Raw genomic sequence first — 20614 nt, forward strand, 5'->3', positions numbered from 1 at the left:
GAGTTAGGATTTTAAACTCTAATATGTAAATTAATGGCCAGGGCCCCAGCTATCTTAGGAATTGCCTCTTTCAATGCCACACTGCCACAGCTGTGCTTGAGCTAGATTCCCCTTGTTACAAAAGGAGCAGGGAGGAGGGAGAAGAGGTGGCTGCCAAGCCATTTTCTGGGAGGGCTCCAGAATTTATTCCCCACTTTGTCCAAAGTACACCAAAACCAATGACCTTCTAGGCATTCTGCAAAAGACAGCTGTTTGAAAGGGTTTTGCAAGAGGGCTGTGGGGTGTGCTCTTAGAACAATGAATGGGTGGAAAGGAGTTTCTGTAGGTGTCTGACTGGCTGAGTTCCTGTTAAAATGATTAATATAATGAAATCTTAGCAGCATGAATAATGTGTTAAGGTGCCTGGAGCCTTGGATAGGCATTTTTAAAGTCCCAACTCCTGGAGTTATGTTATGTAAAGGTACGTCTACACTGCACACTCCTTTGGTAGCATTGACAGTACATACACTACCTGTCCCTCCCAGGACTGATATAAATAGTAAACAGTGAGGCACTGCTTAGGTGAGTAAAGACACGACCGAACCCTGTGGGTATGTACCTTCTGTGGCTTTCTACAGACTTAAGCAGTGCATTCACCCATCTACACTGCTACTTTTAGCAGTGTAGTGTCCTCTTGTCTCCCAATCTTCCCTGCCACAGGGAAAGACTCCAGCAGTAGGTCAAGGCTCAGGCAGGGGGGAGGCAGTGAGGAAAGACTTTGGCAGCTCCCTGCTGTCTTCCCCCTGCCAGAACCTTTCACTCATATGTGTAGCTACACAGTGCAGCATGGACACAGCCTGCTTTTCACTATGGCATTTAGCTATGCATCCCCCTTCTTTTGTTGATCTTACACTCCTGGCCAATTCTTACTTTGGATTCCATTACTTGCCCAACTGTCAAGGCAAGAGCTAGTATTCAAGCAATAGGTTGCACGATGGAATAGAAATGAATTAACCTTCAGTAGAAGGGTTACATATTTATACAAGTTGAATGTGTAATTCTGCATAGTCACAGCAACAAATCTTCAATTGGTGTTATAGTTTTGGAGCTGTATGGCTATGAAAAAAAGTGATTGAGAATGGAAAAAACAGACTTGTCTGGATTGTGACCAAATGAAATATTTCAAAAGTTTTTGAATCTATGCCCTGAAAGAAAGAAAAAAAATCACCACTGAGGTTTTTTTAAACATATCAGCACCTGAAATATCACACCTTATGAAAAATATAAAAAAGTTTTTCCAGTGACAAAATAAGTTTTAAACTAGTACTAATTCTTTAAGCTGGAAACAAAGTTGATGTTGTGTTGGCTGTAGAAGACAAGTTATTCTTAGTACAGTCAAACCAGACTTGAATCGGGAGAGAGGAATGTATAAATCAATCATGGGGATTTTCAGGCAGTAGAAAAAACACTACCGCAGACTAGTTAGAGGCAGACTTGTCCTCAATCTTTGTCTGTTCCCTCAACAAGAACTTGTAGGAGGGAAATATTTCTAGGGTTTGCACCATAAAATAGTGGGCAGGAACAAACTTTGTAAAAGTTTTCCAAGCATGAAACAATGCCCATAAAAATTGTTATTTTTCATTTAACTTTGCAGTCTTTTTGTGGTTGTTTTGCACAAAAAGCCATTTTTGTCACTCTTTTCTGAAAATAGTAGAATTGACCACCTTATCTGCAAACATTTCAAACAACTGTAGAAATACTTATTACTTTTAAGTTCCTGGATATATTTTAAACAAACAATTTTTGTTCTATTTTATATAGAAAATTGCTTGGATAGAAAAGATTCTTCCAATGCATATTTATATATCACTCAGGAAGTGAATCATCTTTCTTAGCCAGAATATTGAAATACCTTAGTGGACACCTCTAAATGGTTTCTGTTCTCATTAAATCTTCAGTGTTCTGCTGCTTAGAAAGAACAGCATTATATTCTTAACAGATGTACTGGTGGAATGATTTTATGCTCTTTTGAGAAATGACAGTATGATTTATGACTAAAAAAGTGTAACTATTTTGGCTGGAGTGCTGTCAGTAGTGAATGACAATTGTGACTGATTGGAATTTGCTGGGGGGAAAAGAGCACAAGTTGGTATTATTATAATGTGATAAAGCTCCAATAAACTTGAGTGAAGTCAGCTTACCACGTTTTTCACATGCAGTGGCCATCTTTAATCTAGTCAAAGTAATGGAACCCCGAAGTATGGTTTGTTGAGTCTTTAAACTGAGACATTCTTTGAAACGTTCATGGTGCAACTTTTCAACCCGTCTAAGTCTGAAAAGGCTTAAGCACATGGAGGAATCCCAGTGATTTTGACTTCTCGGGTAGAGTTACACACATGCTGAGGTTGTTGCAGGACCAAGGTCTAGGTCTAAGTTGGCAGCATGTTGGCTTGACTCTACTTCTGCTGCAGTCAATGGCAAAACTCCTGTTAAACTCTGATGTGAACAGGATGACGCTCCTGATAATTGTGAGTGGAGAAAAATCTACTAAGTACATATTTGAAAGGACTTAAAGTCTATACATTATTTCAGTATTAAGCCAAAATAAAGTATTTTATTTAAATTAATAAAAAGTATCCAAAAATGGCTTTTCGATTACTGAACTTTTCAAACATGTAAGATAATGTATAACTCCAAATTTTTTTTTTTTAACAAAAAACACCCCTATTTTCTTCTCCTTTTTTATATTTTGACATAATATTAAGCTTTTTTGAAGTTTTAGTCAGCAATGCATTAGCTGTTACACTAACAAGTGTTAATGTAGTTCCTGCCTTTCCTCTAAAGAGCTATAAAACCAGAGTACTTTCAGGATTTAGGCATGATATAAATCTTGGATCCAGGTGTTTCTAAATCACTTTTCATAATCTGAAATTATTCTAGTCTTGCCCAACTCTGGCTACATTTCTTGAGTGTGATACATGTTTGTATTAAGTTAAACTATCTTAAGAAGGAGTATATAAAATAAAACAAAACTCACTGACATATTTACTTTTGGGAAAGCATATCAAATGAACCTTAAAATCAGATTAGAAAGTCCAGCTGTGAAAAGGTATGCAAGAATGATAAATGAGAGCTAAACACCATCCAGATCACAAACTGAGCTGGATGAAACACAGTAGGGGAGTCAAAATTCTGCTTAATTTAGAATCTGCGATTAGTCTTCCAATTTATGTCAATATTGATGGTGCGGTTCATTATATAACAAAAATCACATATTTTTAGCAAGTGCAAGCCATTTTTAGTATAACTAATGTAAACAGTGAAGGTTTCAAGCACTGCTCCTGAAAGCAGAGTGGAAAACTTCTAAGCTGCCAAGCCCAACACAAATTCCCTCAAACCTGTGCCCACTAATCATGTTTCCATTTTCAATTAGGTCCAAGCCCACTGCCTCTGGATTAGAAACCCTTCTCTCATTAGCTTGACTGATTACTTCAAAATAGCAAATGAGTTAATCACTAGCACAACATTCTAGGCATCAATTCCACAAAGGTACAGAGTTCAATGACACGCTTTGGGTCCATCTAATTAGGAGGAAAATTAATGTTAATGGCCTAAAAACACAATGGTGAGTCAGACTATACATGCTTGACTGAATAATCTCCATATACTGTCTGTCCAGCACAAAACCTTCAATGATTACAGCTTTGTTTACTTAGCGTATTTATTCCAGAACAATCAATGGTTATAATTAATAGAACTTTCACTGGGGAAATTGGGAATGTTCAGATGTGTAGCTGGCAAAATATCCACAATGGATTAAAAATTATAGAATTACTAACACTACAATTAAATATTTTACTACATGATTATTTTCTGAGAATTGTGGTGTATGTTTGACAGTCAAAAAATAGTTTAGTTTTGTTGGTAAAATACAATATTGCCCCACATGGACTTGTCAGGACTTTGAAACTGAGGAACAACCTAGACCAGGTTCTTTCTTGTTAAGTTGTCAAAATATCTAATTCATATTTGGTTTTGTGATATTCCTACTTGCTCACCTCCTTTTGACTCCAGACTATACCTCTTACCATCATATTGCAAGCTCTGTGTTGAAGTTAATCTAATATCAGATTTTCTAATTGCAATCAGTTTTTTTATTGTTAGTTTAGATTTTTTGGGTCTTACCATTGACTAAATTACTACTTAGATAAGCACAGCTATGCTATATATAATCTTTACTAAGCAATCTTTTGTTCAACTCTGTGAAAAGTAGTTAGGCATATTTGGGGGACTATTGTAAATTTGGCACCTGTTATCCATATGATTCAGTTCTAGTCAAGCAGAATAATGATGCTAACCATACATGTGAATAATAATAATGACTTCTCCATCTGTAGTAATATACTGTAAAGCTTATTCACTGAGGAGATAGGAAAGCACTCTGCTAAACATGGTATAGAAGAGTATAGGCTTGACTCTTGTACTGTGCATCAGCAATTTGACTGGTTGCTGACTGCTTTTCTGTGATGAGAAAATGGGGGAACCCAAAAATGATTAGCGGGGGAAGCCTATGAAATACAAAACAGACTTTTTATTAATTTAAAACAAATTCTTTAAAGTCAACTTTGAACAACAGAATGAATGTCAAACATTTTATTTCAATTTATCATGGACAGTTTTAGATCTTATCAATAAATAATCTTATACCTGTGTTAAATATAGATTCTCACAAAAACATTACTTACACAACCCCCCACATCTCTCCTGAGTAGGTACAGAAAACATTCCACTTCCCACTCATTCCACCGTCGAAAAAAAGCAGTCATAACTATGTTATCAAAAGTTATTCCATTGTTGTTATCTCATAAACCTGAAATATCACTGCTAATGTAGTTTTATTGGGGGGGACAACTAATTTTTACAGCATGTTCACCAATAGGATTGTACTATGCAAATAACCTACATTTGACAGTCCATTATCAGCAAAGATATAATTGTACCACCTACACGCATTGCCATTCAAAAACGCAAGATTTGCCAGACACCTTATAGTTACCAGTTATTTCATATATAGAGTGTAAGGAAAATCTGTGGTATCTAAGCTGCTGTATAGTAAAAGCTGGCAAATGCTTACATTTTTAATAGTAATTTGGTAGAGGGTCATAACTAAGGTTACTAAGGCTACTATTTAGTCCGTGGCCACCTGAGTGGCCGGAGCAGCTGTCCATGGGGCCGCCTGAGCGGCTGGCTGCAAAGCCGCACTAGCAGCAGCCGGTGCAACTGTCTGCGGGGCTGCCTTATTGGCTTGCCCCGGAGCCAGTTGCTCAGGCGACCCTGTGATCAGCCACACAGGCCGCTGCAGAAGTCACAGAGGTCACGGAATCTGTGACAAACATGGAGCCCTAGTCATAACCACAGTTAACTAAAATGAAGGGTTGTAACAGCAAAGTGTTTTCGTTGGTTGTTTCCTTTAATATATTAGACTGAATAATTTTGCAGATATACTAGACAGTTAATATTTTTTTAAATAAAATCTTGATAGCTGTCAAACACAATGGAAAATTCATTAAAAGTATTGTACATCCCAAGGTTTGGATGACAGCCACACAAGTTTTGCATTCTCAGCTATTGAAACTTCTAATGTGCCATATATAGTAACTCATGGGTATTGACCAAGGTTACTTTGCCTCCTGTCTTTGTGTGTGAATGTAACTGTGAACATAAGGCTATGCCATAGCTAATACACTACCCTGAGGATGAGCAAAGCTTAGGGTTGGGTGGGAGCCTTTAAAATCAGCTGCCTCCCTGAGGCCATGTCTCCATCATGGCTCCAGCACCTAGGGTCTGGTCTTGCCGTAGCCTATTCATCACAGTAACTGAGTGCAGGAGCATGGGAGGGTTTATGCTAAAATCCTTTTCCAGCAGGAGTGAGACATGCTGGACTGGATTTAGGAACTGTGCATAGGATGAAACCACTCTTCTGCAATTTCTTTCTAAAGAAAATGGAGCATGTTTTCCACTGCATGCCAGATGGTGAAGACTGGCCATGCAGAAGTTACCTAATTAAAAGCACTAAACTTGGGACTAAAAAATGTCAGTCACAGGTTTTTTTTAAATATACCCTGAAGATTGTCAGAGATTTATTTGTAAAAACTTTGTAGTAAGGGCAAGTCAGCTGTCCTGCTGAATACAACGTTAAGTATTATGGAAGACATGATGCAGCTCTTCTCTGTTTTACATTTTCTTAATCAGTATTTCTAAATTGATTTTATATTTTAAATGTACTCTTAAGCCTTCATAAAACAATCATTCCAGATTACTACATATTTAATTCACTGAAACAAAGACATTATTATAAATTAATCAGTCACAGAGGTTTAGTTTCAGAGTGGTAGCCGTGTTAGTCTTTGTATCAGCAAAAACAACGAGAAGTCCTTGTGGCACCTTAGAGACTAACAAATTTATTTGGGCATAAGCTTTCGTGGGCTAAAACCCACTTCGTCAGACGTATGGAATGAAAAATACAGTAAGCAGTATTACACATACAGCACATGAAAAGATGGCAGTTGCCTTACCAAGTGGGGGGTCAGTGCTAACGAGGCCAATGCAATCAAGGTGGACGTTGCCATTTCCAACAGTTGACAAGAAGGTGTGAGTATCAGCGGAGGGAAAATTACTTTTTGTAGTGACCCATCCACTCCCAGTCTAATTTGATGGTGTCCAGTTTGCAAATTAATTCCAGTTCTGCAGTTTCTCGTTGAAGTCTAAGTTTTTTTGTTGAAGAATTGCCACTTTTAAGTCTATTATTGAGTGTCCAGGGAGATTGAAGTGCTCTACTGGTTTTTCAACGTTACAATTCTTGATGTCTGATGTGTGTCCATTTATTCTTTTGCGTAGAGACTGTCCGGTTTGGCCAATGTACAGGGCAGAGGGGCATTGTTGGCATATGTCACATTGTTTAGTGTGTTCATAACACTGTTCATTGCTTTTAGAAAAAGGGAACACTAATTTACTTTGTGTGATTTCCAGAACAATAGACATGTTTATGAAATTTCACCAACTTTAAAAAATGTTTCTAAAGATTTTAGGCATAACAAAGGATTTTATATCTTACTAAGGTACTGATTTTGCTAGAGGGTTCTCTTAAAACTAGTTAATCAAATAGTCAGTAGTAAAGAAAGGAAATTACTTTGTCCAACTATCTGGAAGGAAAGGGGTGTTGTCCCTTTAAGGGCTCTCTTCAACGGAGGGGTAGGAGTGGGGGAGAGGGGCTGAAGGGAGAAAGGGATGGACAGAAAGGATAGGAAGACTATGGAAGCAAGTTTTTGGTACTGTACTATAGTAATTAAAATTAAAATGTGTATTGTAGATAAGGGTGGTCTTTTGAAGTATTTATTTAAAAAAAAACTATATGTCTGAAGATCCAAGCATTTAAGGCTAAAGATGAATACTCAGATTGTGCATCTAAAAAAAATCTATCCAACAATTTTTTAGAGATATGATTTTATAATCTTAAGCAACACACTAATGAAATATTTTTAAAGCAAATTTTAAACTAAGGTCCTGTAGACTAACACGTTCTGAGTAAATATTACAGTAATGCACAACTATTTTTGTCAGTAAATTCAGAAACTGACAGTATATACCTGGGGGTTGGCAAATGCCTGTTAAATGGCTTCATTACCACTTGAATGGCAATTTATCAGTTTAAATGTTGTGTTAATAGGTCTGGTATGCTGGAACACTTTTTCACTTTTAAGAACTAGATCCCCTCTAGAGGAAGACTCACCAGGCTGCAGCAGCTAGCTGTGGGAGCCTGCAGGAAGGGTCATAACAGGGATAGGAAGAGGCGGGTGGGTGGACACTAAGACCTAGGGGTACCCCAAATTTTCGGGTGCCCTACGCAGCCAGGTATGCTCTATATGCCTAAGGATGGCCCAGGTTGTTTTGCATCTACCAATGACCACTTATTTTCTTGGGCATAGTAGGAGCTTTGTATAAAGATCCCAGTTTTGATTAGGATTTCTAATTGTACTATGGGGTGATTCAGGAATTTGGTTATGGTTACTCACAGTGCTGGAAATATCTTATTTTACTGGGAAGGAGCCAATGCAGATGGTTTATATGCTCTTCCCTTAAGGTTCCTTACTTGGACATTTGCTATCTCATGCCAGTTGCACCACTTCAATAGCCACTAGAAAGTGTCTGAGAACGTAGAGCTATACTGACGTATAGATACCACAGGGAGGGAGTGGAGATATGTTCTTAGACTCTTGGTTCTGTTGCGATGGATATTTGGCTTTTAAAGAAAGGCTAAATAAATAATTTATTACCAGCCTCACTGGTCTTGTTTGAGGCCTCATCTGAAAAGTAGAAAACATTAGATGACAGACATGTTACTTTTGGCTGTTCTCTGGCTGAAACTCAGCTTATTTTGTTCAGCATCGTGCTAGATGTTCTAGAAAAAATTTAAGCTACCATCTGCAAATTGAATTCCAACACAACCTGGATAGTTAGAGCAAACAAGCAAGGTAATAATGGGTCCATGTTGATTAAATTCTTTGCACTTTCCTTAGGGAGCAAAGGGTCACAGCTTCATTCAAATAATAGTAGTTAAACCCTTGCTGAAGAAACATTATTATATTGAAGACCTTACTACCTACCATCCTGTCAGTAACAAACGTTTTTGGGTGGGGGGACCAAACCACTGAGATTGTGATGGAAAGACAGCACTAGCATCCTCTGAAATCCTAGGATTTCTATGATCCTCAACATTTAGATTGCCATAGGTTTGGAAAAGCCTCCAGGAGCAATTAAATGGCTGAAAAGAAGGAAGACATACAGGAAATAGTTCAGCACTTTGAGAAGATGCTGGAACAGCAGTGCAGACACTGGGATAAGTTGACCTAAGCGACATCGACTCCAGCTACATTATTCATGTAGCTGGAGTAGTTTAACTTAGATCAGGGATCTCAAACTCAAATGACCATGAGGGCCACATGGACTAGTACATTGGCCCGAGGGCTACATTACTGACACCTCCCCCCGCTGCCGCCCTCGGCCCCGCCCCCACTCCACCCCTTCCATGAGGCCCCGCCCCTGCCCCGCCTCTTCCCACCCCTTCCCTGCCCCCATTCCAACCCCTTCCCCGAAATTCCCACCCCAACTCTGCCCCCTCCCTGCCCCCAGGGGGTGCAGGAGGGGTGTGGGGTGTGGTGGGGGCTCAGGGCAGGGAGTTGGGGTGTGGGGTGCAGGAGGGGAAGGGGTACAGCAAGGGGTCAGGGTGCTGCAGGGAGCTCAGGGCAAGTGGTTGGGGTTCAAGAGGTGTGCGGGGTGTGGCAGGGGGTTCCGGGCAGGGGATTGGGGTGCAAGAGGAGTGTGGGGTGCAGCAGGAGGCTCAGGGCAGTGAGTTGGGGTGCAAGGAGTGCGGGGTGCGGCAGGGGTTCAGGGCAGGGAGTCAGGGTGCAGGAGGGGTGCAGGGTGAGGCAGGGGGTCAGGGTGCAGAGTATGGCAGGGGGTCAGGGTGCAGGGTGCCGCAGGGGGCTCAGGGCAGGGGGTTTGGCTGCACAAGGGATTTGGGGGACAGGATCTGGCCCGGCACATACCGGGGGCAGGGCAGGCTCCCTGTCTGCCTGCTTGTCTGCCCTGCCCCCGCAAGAGGCTGGAACATGGGGAAGGGGGGGTGGAGGGGCTGTGTGTGGCTGTTGCTTCAGGCAGCGCCCCCAGCAGCTCCCGTTGGCCCCGATTCCCCATTCCCGGCCAATTGGAGCTGCTGGGGGAGCTGCCTGAAGCAACAGCCACACACAGCCCCTCCACCCCCATTCCCCATGTTCCAGCCTCTTCCCGGAGCTGTGCAGGGCAGGGCAGGCAGGGAGCATGCCCTGCTCCCGGTGCACGTCCGGCCGGAGCCGCTCTGGTAAACACTGGGAGAGGGCAGGGGGGCTGCGAGGGGCTCACGGGCTGCAGAAAATCACCCCGTGTGTTTGAGACCCCTGACTTAGATTGATTTACTCCAATAGTGATTATAAGCCTTAAGAGAACTGGAGCCTTTTCAGTTGTGTTTTTTTTGTTTTAACATGTTTGATTTCAAATTAAGACCTGCATAAGCAAGAAAGGTGCTAACCACAGGTTAAAGATACTTTAAAGAAACAAATTACCCAAGTCTTTAAGAGCTATCACTGAGGTTCAAGCTATGTGAAGTATATCTACCATGACTGATCACAGCGGCACTCTGCGGGGGTGCAGTTTCCTAAGAAACTGACAAAACAGGAATTAACCACTTGAGAGAATGCAACAAAATTTATCATCCTTGTCCTTCTGTACTGTTTATGACACATGGCTGATGATTGTTTTTTCTTCTCAGAGTCCATCCCATCCTCAAGGGACTAGGAACGGGAAAACAACAGTCTTCATTTTAAGGGGATCTAAACAATTTCTATTTAATATCCATGTTCTGAATAATATTTGCCATTAATTGATGAAGTTTGTAGAGAACTAACATGCTAAAAATCCAACTCTGACCCAGCAAAGGAAAAGGGAAAAGCTGGGGGTGATGTCAAGACAATTTATTTTCCATGGAAAAGACTCTGCCTTTCATGGCAGCCTTCTTGGAAAACTTCTTGGGAATTTTTATTTTACCCCACTACTTAGAATTCTTAGGAAGTTACTTAAGCACCTAAGAGTCCTTGAAGTATTAGTTTCTCATATATTTGATTAAGAGAGGAATCCAGCTAGCCCATTTAACACAGACTCTTCCATCACTTGGGATTGTGGTATTCTGGACATAAGATATGGTCCAATTAGAGTAGGAAAAAGATCAGGCCAATGATATATATATATAGATATATAGATAGATAGATAGATATGAGTTTCTTTGGAAGTTGAAGACTGGAGATCCGTGCATCTATTTCCTGAATGTTACTAGTACAAGAAGATTCTTCTTGAGAGGAAATAGTATCATCCCTGAAGGAAATAGAAGGGCCTGCAAGCACATCTAGGCTGGGCCAAAGGTGTGTGGTCTCTGAATAAAGCATAATGGAAAATTTTGAATATGGAGCAAATTCTTTTCCAAAGAGAATCTACAAAAGGTACAGTGGCACCTTAAAGATTAACAGATTTATTTGGGCATAAGCTTTTATAGGTAAAACCCCCACTTCTTCAGATGCATGGAGTAATAAAGAACGGTTACTTACCTTCTGTAACTGTTGTTCTTCGAGATGTGTTGTTCACGTCCATTACACATTAGGTGTACGCGCGCCGCGTGCACGGACGTCGGAAACTTTTTCCCTTAGCGGCTCCCGTCGGGCCGGCAGGGCCCCCTCCCTCCCACCAGAGCGGCACCCCGCTCCAGGGTATAGATATCCCTGCCGACCCGACCCCTCCGGTTCCTTCTTGCCGGAGACTCTGACAGAGGGGAAGGAGGGTGGGAAGTGTAATGGACGTGAACAACACATCTCGAAGAACAACAGTTACAGAAGGTAAGTAACCGTTCTTTCTTCTTCGAGTGATTGTTCACGTCCATTACACATTAGGTGATTCCCAAGCTTACCATTGGAGGTGGGTAGGAGTCAAGGTACAACTGACTGTAGCACAGCCCGTCCGACCATCACGTCCTCTCTGGTCTGATGGTGGATCGCGTAGTGGGCTGTGAACGTATGCACGGACGACCAGGTGGCCGCTTTACAGATCTCCTGGATAGGGACCGCGCCAAGAAGGCCGTTGAGGACGCTTGGGCCCTAGTCGAGTGGGCCCGGATCTCTGTGGCCGGAACATTGGCGAGCTCATAACATGTGCGTATACAATGCACAATCCACGCCGACAAGCGCTGTGTCAAGATAGGCAAGCCTTTCATACGTTCCGCAATGGCAATGAACAGCTGAGGTGTTCTGCGGAACGACCTGGTCTGTTCCAGGTAGAACGCCAATGCCCTTCGAACATCAAGGGTATGTAGGCTGCGGTGATGAGGGTCCACATGGGGTTTAGGGAAGAACACCGGTAGACAAATGTCCTGTCCCATGTGAAATTGCGATACCACTTTCGGGAGGAATTTGGGGTGCGGCCTCAGTTGCACCTTATCCTTATGAAAAACTGTATAAGGGGGTTCTGAAGTGAGGGCCCTCAATTCTGATACCCTCCTGGCCAATGTGATGGCCACGAGAAACGCCACCTTCCACAAGAGGTGCATGAGGGAGCAAGTGGCTAGAGGTTCAAAGGGGGGTCCCATGAGCTTAGTTAGGACTAGGTTCAGACTCCACGCAGGGACAGGCGGGCGCGAGTAGGGAAACACCCTCTCCAGCCCCTTGAGGAATCGGGCCACTGTGGGGTTGGAGAACACTGACACTCCCAACTCTCCCGGATGGAATGCCGAAATGGCGGCTAAATGCACTCTAATCGAGGCGGGCGCAAGCCCCTGATGCTTGAGGTGCAGTAAGTAGTCCAGGATCGACGGAACTGAGGCCTGTAGAGGCTGTATGTGCTGAGGCTCGCACCAGTGGGAGAACCTTTTCCATTTGGCCAAGTAGGTCGCTCTTGTGGAGGGCTTCCTACTACTAAGGAGGATTTGTTGAACCTGGTGAGAGCACCTGTGTTCCGCATCGTTCAGCCAGAGAGATACCACGCCGTGAGATGTAGCGATGACAGGTTCGGGTGGAGCAGGCGACCCTTGTCTTGTGTGACTAGGTCGCGATGGAGGGGGAGGGTGATCGGGTCGGCTATGGACAATTCCAGCAGGGTCGTGAACCAATGTTGGCGTGGCCAGGCCGGGGCGATGAGTATAATTGTCGCCCTGTCCCTGCGGGTCTTGAGGAGGACCTTGTGTATGAGCGGGAACGGAGGGAAGGCATACCTCAGGCTCCCTCCCCACAGAATCGTGAAGGCATCTGCCAATGATCCCGGGCTGAGGTTCTGAAATGAGCAGAACTGAGGGCATTGACTGTTGTCCTTGGTGGCGAAAAGATCCACCCGGGGAAAGCCCCACCTCCGGAAGATTGAATGCAGGACGTCTCGCCTCAACGTCCATTCGTGCATTCGGTAGGATCGGCTGAGGCGGTCCGCTAAGCCATTTTGGATCCCCGGGAGATACGTTGCAATGAGGTGGATCGCATGGGCTATACAAAAGTCCCATAATTGGAGTGCCTCGCGACAGAGGGGAGAGGACCGGGACCTGCCCTGCTTGTTTATATAGAACATGGCGGTAGTGTTGTCCGTCAGGACTGCCACGCTGTGACCTTCTATGGTGGCGTGGAAGGTCTGACAGGCGAGGCGAACCGCTCTTAGCTCCTTTAGATTGATGTGAAGCAGCCTGTCTTCTCTGGACCACAACCCTTGGGTCCGCAGTTCCCCCAGATGCGCCCCCCAGTCCAGGTCCGATGCATCTGTTACTAACGTCAGAGTGGGCTGTGGGGCAGCGAAGGGGATCCCTTCGCAGACCTGCTGTTGATCGAGCCACCAGCGGAGCGAGCCCAACACCCGATCCGGGATCGTCACCACCAGATCGAAGGGGTCTCTGTTGGGGCGGTACGTTTGGGTAAACCACAACTGCAAAGGCCGGAGCCTTAGGCGGGCATGTCTGACTACATGTGTGCAGGCTGCCATGTGTCCCAGGAGCTGCCTGCAACACCTTGCCGTTGTCGTGGGGAATTTTTGGACTGAGCTTACGGCCCTCTGAATTGTCAGGAACCGTGACTCTGGGAGGCTTCCCCGCGCGGTCACCGAGTCCAGGACTGCACCTATGAAGTCCAGTCTCTGTGTGGAAACTAACGTGGACTTGGGCACATTGACCAGGAGGCCGAGCCTGTCGAACATCTGTAAGGCCAGCGTCACGTGAGATCGGACCTCGGCCTCTGACCTGCCCGCGAGGAGCCAGTCGTCCAAGTACGGGAACACGTGCATCCTTCTCTTCCGAAGGAAGGCTGCTACCACGGACATGCATTTCGTGAATACTCGTGGTGCTGATGCCAGGCCAAAAGGCAGGACCGTAAATTGGAAATGGTGCTGGTTGATGGTGAAGCGCAGGAACCGCCTGTGGGCCGGATTGATGGCTATGTGAAAGAGGGCAGCGTACCAATCCCCCGGATCCAGGGATGGGATAATAGTTCCAAGGGAGACCATACGGAAGCGCGTTCTGACCAGAAACTTGTTTAGGTCGCGCAGGTCCAAGATAGGACGGAGGCCCCCTTTTGCCTTGGGAATCAGGAAGTATCTGGAGTAGAATCCTTTTCCCCTTAGGTCCGGTGGGACCTCTTCCACTGCTCCTACTGCGAGAAGGGTCTGTACCTCCTGCATGAGAAGTTGCTCGTGAGAGGGGTCCCTGAAGAGGGACAGGGAAGGAGGATGGCAGGGAGGGGGCGAGGAAAACTGGAGGGTATAGCCCACCTTCACTGTGCGCAGGACCCAGCGGTCCGATGTTATGCGCAACCATGCCCGGTAGAAATGGGACAGGCGGTCCTTGAAACTTGGGAGGAGGATCCGGTATGGAATGTGGTACGCTGTCCTCGAGCGTAACTTCAAAAGCCTGGTTTGTTCCCTGGCTGCGGCTTGCCCTGGCCGGGACCTTGACCCTGGTTAGGCGTATTGTTACGTCTCCGCCTGTTATCCCTGCCACGACGGCGGTACAGTTTGTGCCGAGGGCGAGGGCGGTACTGCCTCTGTGGTGGCTGAGGTTTAAAGGGCTTGCGCTGTGTCACCGGGGTATGCATTCCTAATGACTTTAGGGTTGCTCGCGAGTCCTTAAGGCTATGTAGCCTGGCATCCGTTTGGTCGGAGAACAAGCCCGAACCGTCAAACGGGAGGTCCTGCAGTGTGGTCTGCACCTCTGGCGGAAGGCCTGAAGCCTGTAACCATGCCGAACGCCTCATCACTACCCCTGACGCGATTGTTCTAGCCGCTGTGTCGAGGGAGGCCTGCAATGAGGTCTTGGCCACCGCCATCCCCTCGTCCACCAGGGCCGTGAACTCAGGATGTGCGTCCGGTGGTAGGGAGTCCTTGAACTTGGAGACTGATGCCCAAGAATTAAAATTGTGCCTATTTAGAATTGCCTGCTGATTAGCGATCCTCAGCTGGAGGCCCCCAGACGAATAGACTTTCCTTCCGAACAAGTCTAATCATTTTGCCTCCTTGCCCTTGGGCGCAGGGGCTTGCTGGCCATGACGCTCTCGCTCGTTGACCGCCGAGACCACCAGCGAACAAGGAGACGGGTGCAAAAAGAGGAAGTCAAACCCTCTAGATGGGGCGAAGTATTTCCTCTCCACACCTCTTGCAGTTGGTGCACTGGAGGCCGGCGTTTGCCACACCGTCTTATAGTTGGACTGGACTGTCCGTATAATCGGGAGAGCGACTCTGGAGGGCCCCTCCGGGCTCAGGATATCGACCATGGGGTCCTCCTGTTCTATAGTCTCCTCCGCTTGCAAGCCCAGATTGAGGGCTACCCAGCGAAGCAGGTCTTGGTGCACCCGATGATCAATCCGGGGAGGGCCAGACACTGTTGTGCCCGCTACTGCCTCGTCCGGTGAGGAGGAAGAGGTTGGGGCCTTCTGCCCATCCTCATCTTCCTGCAACCCGGCATCGACCGGTTGCTCCTCTGGGGCCTGACCAACGGTGTGGGACTGGGACGGTACCGTGCTCGATGCCGAGTCCACTCCCTCCTGCTCCTGCGGTCTAGAGATCGTTGCCTCCTTATGAGATGGCTGGCGGTACCGCGGAGAGCGGGATCGGTACCCTGATGGCCCGGATCTCGAGGTCCTAGATGGGGGCCCTTGCTGGTGGTAGGCCCAGGGTGTCCAGAATGGCCATTGGCTTGGTTGGCCCCATTGGGGATGGCCACAGGCTTCGTAGTCCCTGCTAGCCTGTGCCCTATGGGCATACCCGCCGTACCGGCCCGAGTCAGTCTCCGACACCACGGACGGTGATCTGGAAGGCCACGGTGGAGCCGTAGAACGGTGCCGGTCCGGGTTTGGGGAGTAGCGCCTCCGCAACCAGGACCTGGAGCAGCGTCTCGCCGACCTGGACCTGGATCGGTACCGGTGATCACGGGACCGGGAACGACTATGGCTGGTCAGTCTCGGGGAACGTACCGCCGACGCATCCCGGTGCCGACTCGTGCTTGGCTGCTGAGTCGGTGCCGACCGCTTGCTGAAGCCTGACTGCTGCGGCGCTTTCTGCGCCGAGGGCAACCGGGAGTCCACCGAGGCGGAGCTTGACCGGGACTGGTGCCTTGAACGGTGCCGAGATAGCGACCGTGATGGGCGCACCATCGCCGGCTTGCCTCTGTGTGGCAGCTTTGGCGGAGCATCCTCAGTTCGTGGAGGGCCCTCAACGGACAATGCAATGAGGTCCTTTGCTGCCTCAAATGTGTCTGGAGTGGAGGGCTGTTCCAAGAGCTCCTCCAGCCCTTCATCCTCACTCGACGGGGCTCGACGGGCCTTTCGGCGCCAGAGCCACTACCGGGGTCTGTGCCAGGGCCGTGCCGGCCTTAGGCGCACTCGAGGTCTTCACCGGCGCCGCCCTCTGATGCGGGGAGCGTCCTCGGGCCTTGGGTTGGCCCTTCGATTTTGCCGGCGAAGACGACCGGTGTCGTACATGCCCCCGTTGGGTCGGTGCTGTGGGCTTCGAGTGACCCGCCGGCGCCGGTTCCCGCACCGATGCCGGGGCGCTCCGCACTGAGGCAGACGGTGCCGCCAAAGTGGAGGGCTGCAACGCTGTCTCCATGAGCAGCTGCTTGAGGCGAAAGTCTCTTTCTTTCTTAATTCTGGGCTTAAAGGCCTTGCAGATCTTGCAGCGCTCTTTCTGGTGAGCTTCCCTCAGGCAGCGGAGACACGAGTCGTGGGGGTCACTCAATGGCATAGGCTTGCGGCACGTGGCACAAGCCTTGGGCGTGCGGCATGCCCCGCCACCCAGGGCTGGTGCCGGGGTTGACCAAGCAACCACAGCAGGAACTTTAAGTACCTAATGAGCCGTTAACTACTAAGCTCAACACTACTACTAATTAACTGATAACTGTTTGCTAAATAACACTAATGACTATGCTAAGGGACACTCTCAGACGAGAGACAGAGTTGTTCCAACGCCGCCACGGACGGTAAGAAGGAACTGGAGGGGTCGGGTCGGCAGGGATATATATACCCTGGAGCGGGGCGCCGCTCTTGCGGGAGGGAGGGGGCCCTGCCGGCCCGACGGGAGCCGCTAAGGGAAAAAGTTTCCGACGTCCGTGCACGCGGCGCGCGTACACCTAATGTGTAATGGACGTGAACAATCTCTCGAAGAAGAATTACAGATACAGACATAAATATACTGACACATGAAGAGAAGAGTTTTATCTTACAAGTGAAGAACCAGTGCTGACATGGTCAATTCAGTCAGGGTGGATGTGATCCATTCCCAATAATTGATGAGGAAGTGTCAATACCAAGAGAGGGAAAATTGCAGTGAGCCAGCCACTCCCAGTCCCTATTCAAGCCCAAATTAATGGTGTTAAGTTTGCAAATGAATTGTAGCTCTGCAGTTTCTCTTTGAAGTCTGTTGTTGAAGTTTTTGTTGTTGTTGTTGTTGTTGAAGGATGGCTACTTTTAAATCGGTTATTGAATGTCCAGGGAAACTGAAGTATTCTCCTACTGTCTTTTGTATGTTACCATTCCTGATGTCTGATTTGTGTTCATTTATTCTTTTACATAGAGACTGTCCGGTTTGGCCAATGTATATGGTAGAGGGGCATTGCTGGCACATGATGGCATATATCACGTCAGTAGATGTGCAGGTGAATAAGCCCTTGATGGTGTGGCTGATGTGGTTGGGTCCTCTGATGATGTCGCTAGAGTAGCTATGGGGACAGAGTAGGCAACGGAGTTTGTTACAGGGATTGGTTCCTGGGTTAGTGTTTCTGGGCTGTGGTGTGGAGTTGCTGGTGAGTATTTGCTTCAGGTTGGGGGGCTGTCTGTAAGCGAGGAGTGAACCACATCCACTCTGACTGAATTGGCCTTGTCAACACTGGTTCTCCACTTGTAAGGTAACTCCCTTCTCTTCATGTGTCAGTATATTTATGCCTGTATCTGTAATTTTCATTCCAAGCATCTGAAGAAGTGGGGTTTTTTACCCACGAAAGCTTATGCCCAAATAAATCTGCTAGTCTTTAAGGTGCCACCAGACTCCTCATTTTTTGTGTGGATACAGACTAAACACAGCTACCCCTCTGATACAAGATGTAGTTTCTAAAGTGTGCTGAAAAGGTAACATTTCCTATCTTCTGCCAGTCTCAGAAACCGATGGAAGATACAGTCACAACATCATGATGTCAACATGTGATGTCCATCATTTTCCAACAAGTAGAGTCCTAGCAAGCAGAGATAGAAAGAAAGAAATAAAATGTGGTCCAGATGAAACAGGATAGAATGAAATAAGCTTAGAGATAAGAAGGTGCTGTCAATTTCATTGTATAGCAGCAGTTAACTTAACCCATGTGCTGTGCTACCTTTCTTATTACAATGTTCTGGCACCAAACTTTGACTGAGCAGCCTTTATGTTGTTGAGAGGGCGGATCAAGGCTGATCTCACCTACAGACTTTTAGATGCTGAGCAGAGGAGAATTTCAGTTTTCCAAGGAGAGGAGCACCACCAGCAGCAACAGTCAGTGACAAAAAATGGAATTAAAAGATTTACAATTACAACATGTATTGTAACTAAGAAGTCAGAGTCTTCCCTTTTATTAGGATGGGGATTTTCAAAAGCACTCAGCACTGACCTAAACTCTGCTCCCATTTAAGCCACTGGTAAAATTCCCATTGAGGTCAATGGAAGCAGAGTTAGGCCAATGAGAAGTGCTTTTGAAAATCCCAGCCTTAGCTTTAACCGCTGCTAAAAAGAATTCTGACACTTGATGAAACTAAGAGGTTACACTACAATTACTTGAACTCAGAACAGAAAGGAGAAATGCAAACACATAGATGACATCATACAGATGTATAAGATTTCCTATGCAAATAACCATCCAAATATATCAATGTCTAGTTGACATGAATGTATATACTGTATTTGTCAGTCAGAATCGTTTTCAGATTTATGGGTTCACTGTCTAAGTGTTTATTTCCCAGTGTCTTTCTCAAGGCTGATTTATAAACCTCTCTAGTTAAGATTTTGCTAATGCACTGGATTATAGCTTTCCTGGTATTCTTCCCAACAATACCTTTTCCAGATTGCAACCTTATTCATGAAATACAATCAAAATACTTCAACTTCATGTGCTGGATACATCAACAGAAAACTCTTTCGTGCCTCCCTTTTACTGAAGAATCCCCCAAATGGTTTTATATTCTCTACAATATACGTGGAGCAGATGCCAATAGAATCACTTAAGTGATGTCAGTTGACTGATCCTATTTATTTCCTCTCCATGTCTCATAGGAATTACATAAAGCACTGAAACACTCTCAGCCAATCATACAAACAGTATTCTACTCCTGGAAAAAGTACTAGTTATAAAACAATAAAATAATCTTAAGGAAAAAACCAATATTGTATTCACCTGAAAGAGTAAGATGTTGCATTATACATTTTCCCTTCAGTAAGATGGGGGGTGGAGAGAAAGACGTGAAATTAAATGACTTAGTTTAATTAATATTCAGAAAAGGACTGAGGACTTAGAGGAATTTCTTTGCTTATTTATATATTAGAACAATACAGCTGTAGGAAAGTTAAAGGATTAATCTAACTATTGTTGATCTGCTAACCAATGTTTCTAGCATATTATCCTGTATATGGACACTACCTAAACAAATCTGATTTTTTTGCTGAATGTGCACTTAGAGCAGACCATGATCCTATTGACCCCAAGAACATTGGCAAGGACAATCTGTTTTTCTCCTTCTCCCCTGCAACAGCACTTACAGACCTAAAGGAGCTGTGGGGACAATACCAATCAGCAGAAGTAGCTTTGGTATTAGAAGAAACAATACCAGTGACAGCTGAAACTCCTAATCCCTAAATATATATTCCAGATAGAATCCAAAGGAGGAGATTTTGGGAAAAGAATACACAGCTGCATTTCTAAAAGGAAGGAAATATCAGGAAGAAAAGATGTATACCGTATAGATGATCTCTCTTACACCTGTGGTAAAACTCAGTTAGTTGACACAGAAAGAGTTTCACCTCAAAGTAGCCAATATGTTGAAGACTATTTGAGGAACCTGCTAAATAACAGCAGCAGAAGGCCTGTGAAACGTGTTGACCCATTGAGTGCATCAGATGTGATAAATTTCAGTCTTATCAATCTCCCTTTTCTACTGTGGGGAGAAGAAGTTTGAAACACAAGAAATTACAGCAGGTGTTAATTTGTAGGCATTGGGTGTTGTAAGGAAAGGTGAAAGGACAAGTGTGCTTATATTCTGCGGTGGTTGTCCCACTGAGAGGGCATAGTTGTCAGTGGTAGTAATGCCTAAGTATTAAAATTAAAGATCATAGTTCTATACTCACTAACAATCACAACTATTGAATACATGAGGTGGAATACTATCTGTGTCCACCTAACTCCAGCTTAACAAACAGCTGACATGATCTGTATGGTCCATTAGTGACATTGGGTCAAAAGAAAGGAAAAGGAGTAGTATCTGGCTAAAGCACCATAGCTAATGTTGAAGAGATGTATAAGTGG

At 45.5% G+C, this 20614-nt stretch overlaps 1 protein-coding gene across 1 annotated transcript in view; it reads right to left on the reverse strand.

Annotated features, from left to right (window-relative positions):
• The window catches only part of CEP44 (centrosomal protein 44), a 119267-nt gene that overhangs the window by 47186 nt on the left and 51467 nt on the right, over window positions 1–20614 (reverse strand). The window lies entirely within an intron of this gene.

Source organism: Malaclemys terrapin, chromosome 5 (assembly GCF_027887155.1).
Source record: "Malaclemys terrapin pileata isolate rMalTer1 chromosome 5, rMalTer1.hap1, whole genome shotgun sequence".
NCBI classification, from domain to species: Eukaryota; Metazoa; Chordata; order Testudines; family Emydidae; genus Malaclemys; species Malaclemys terrapin.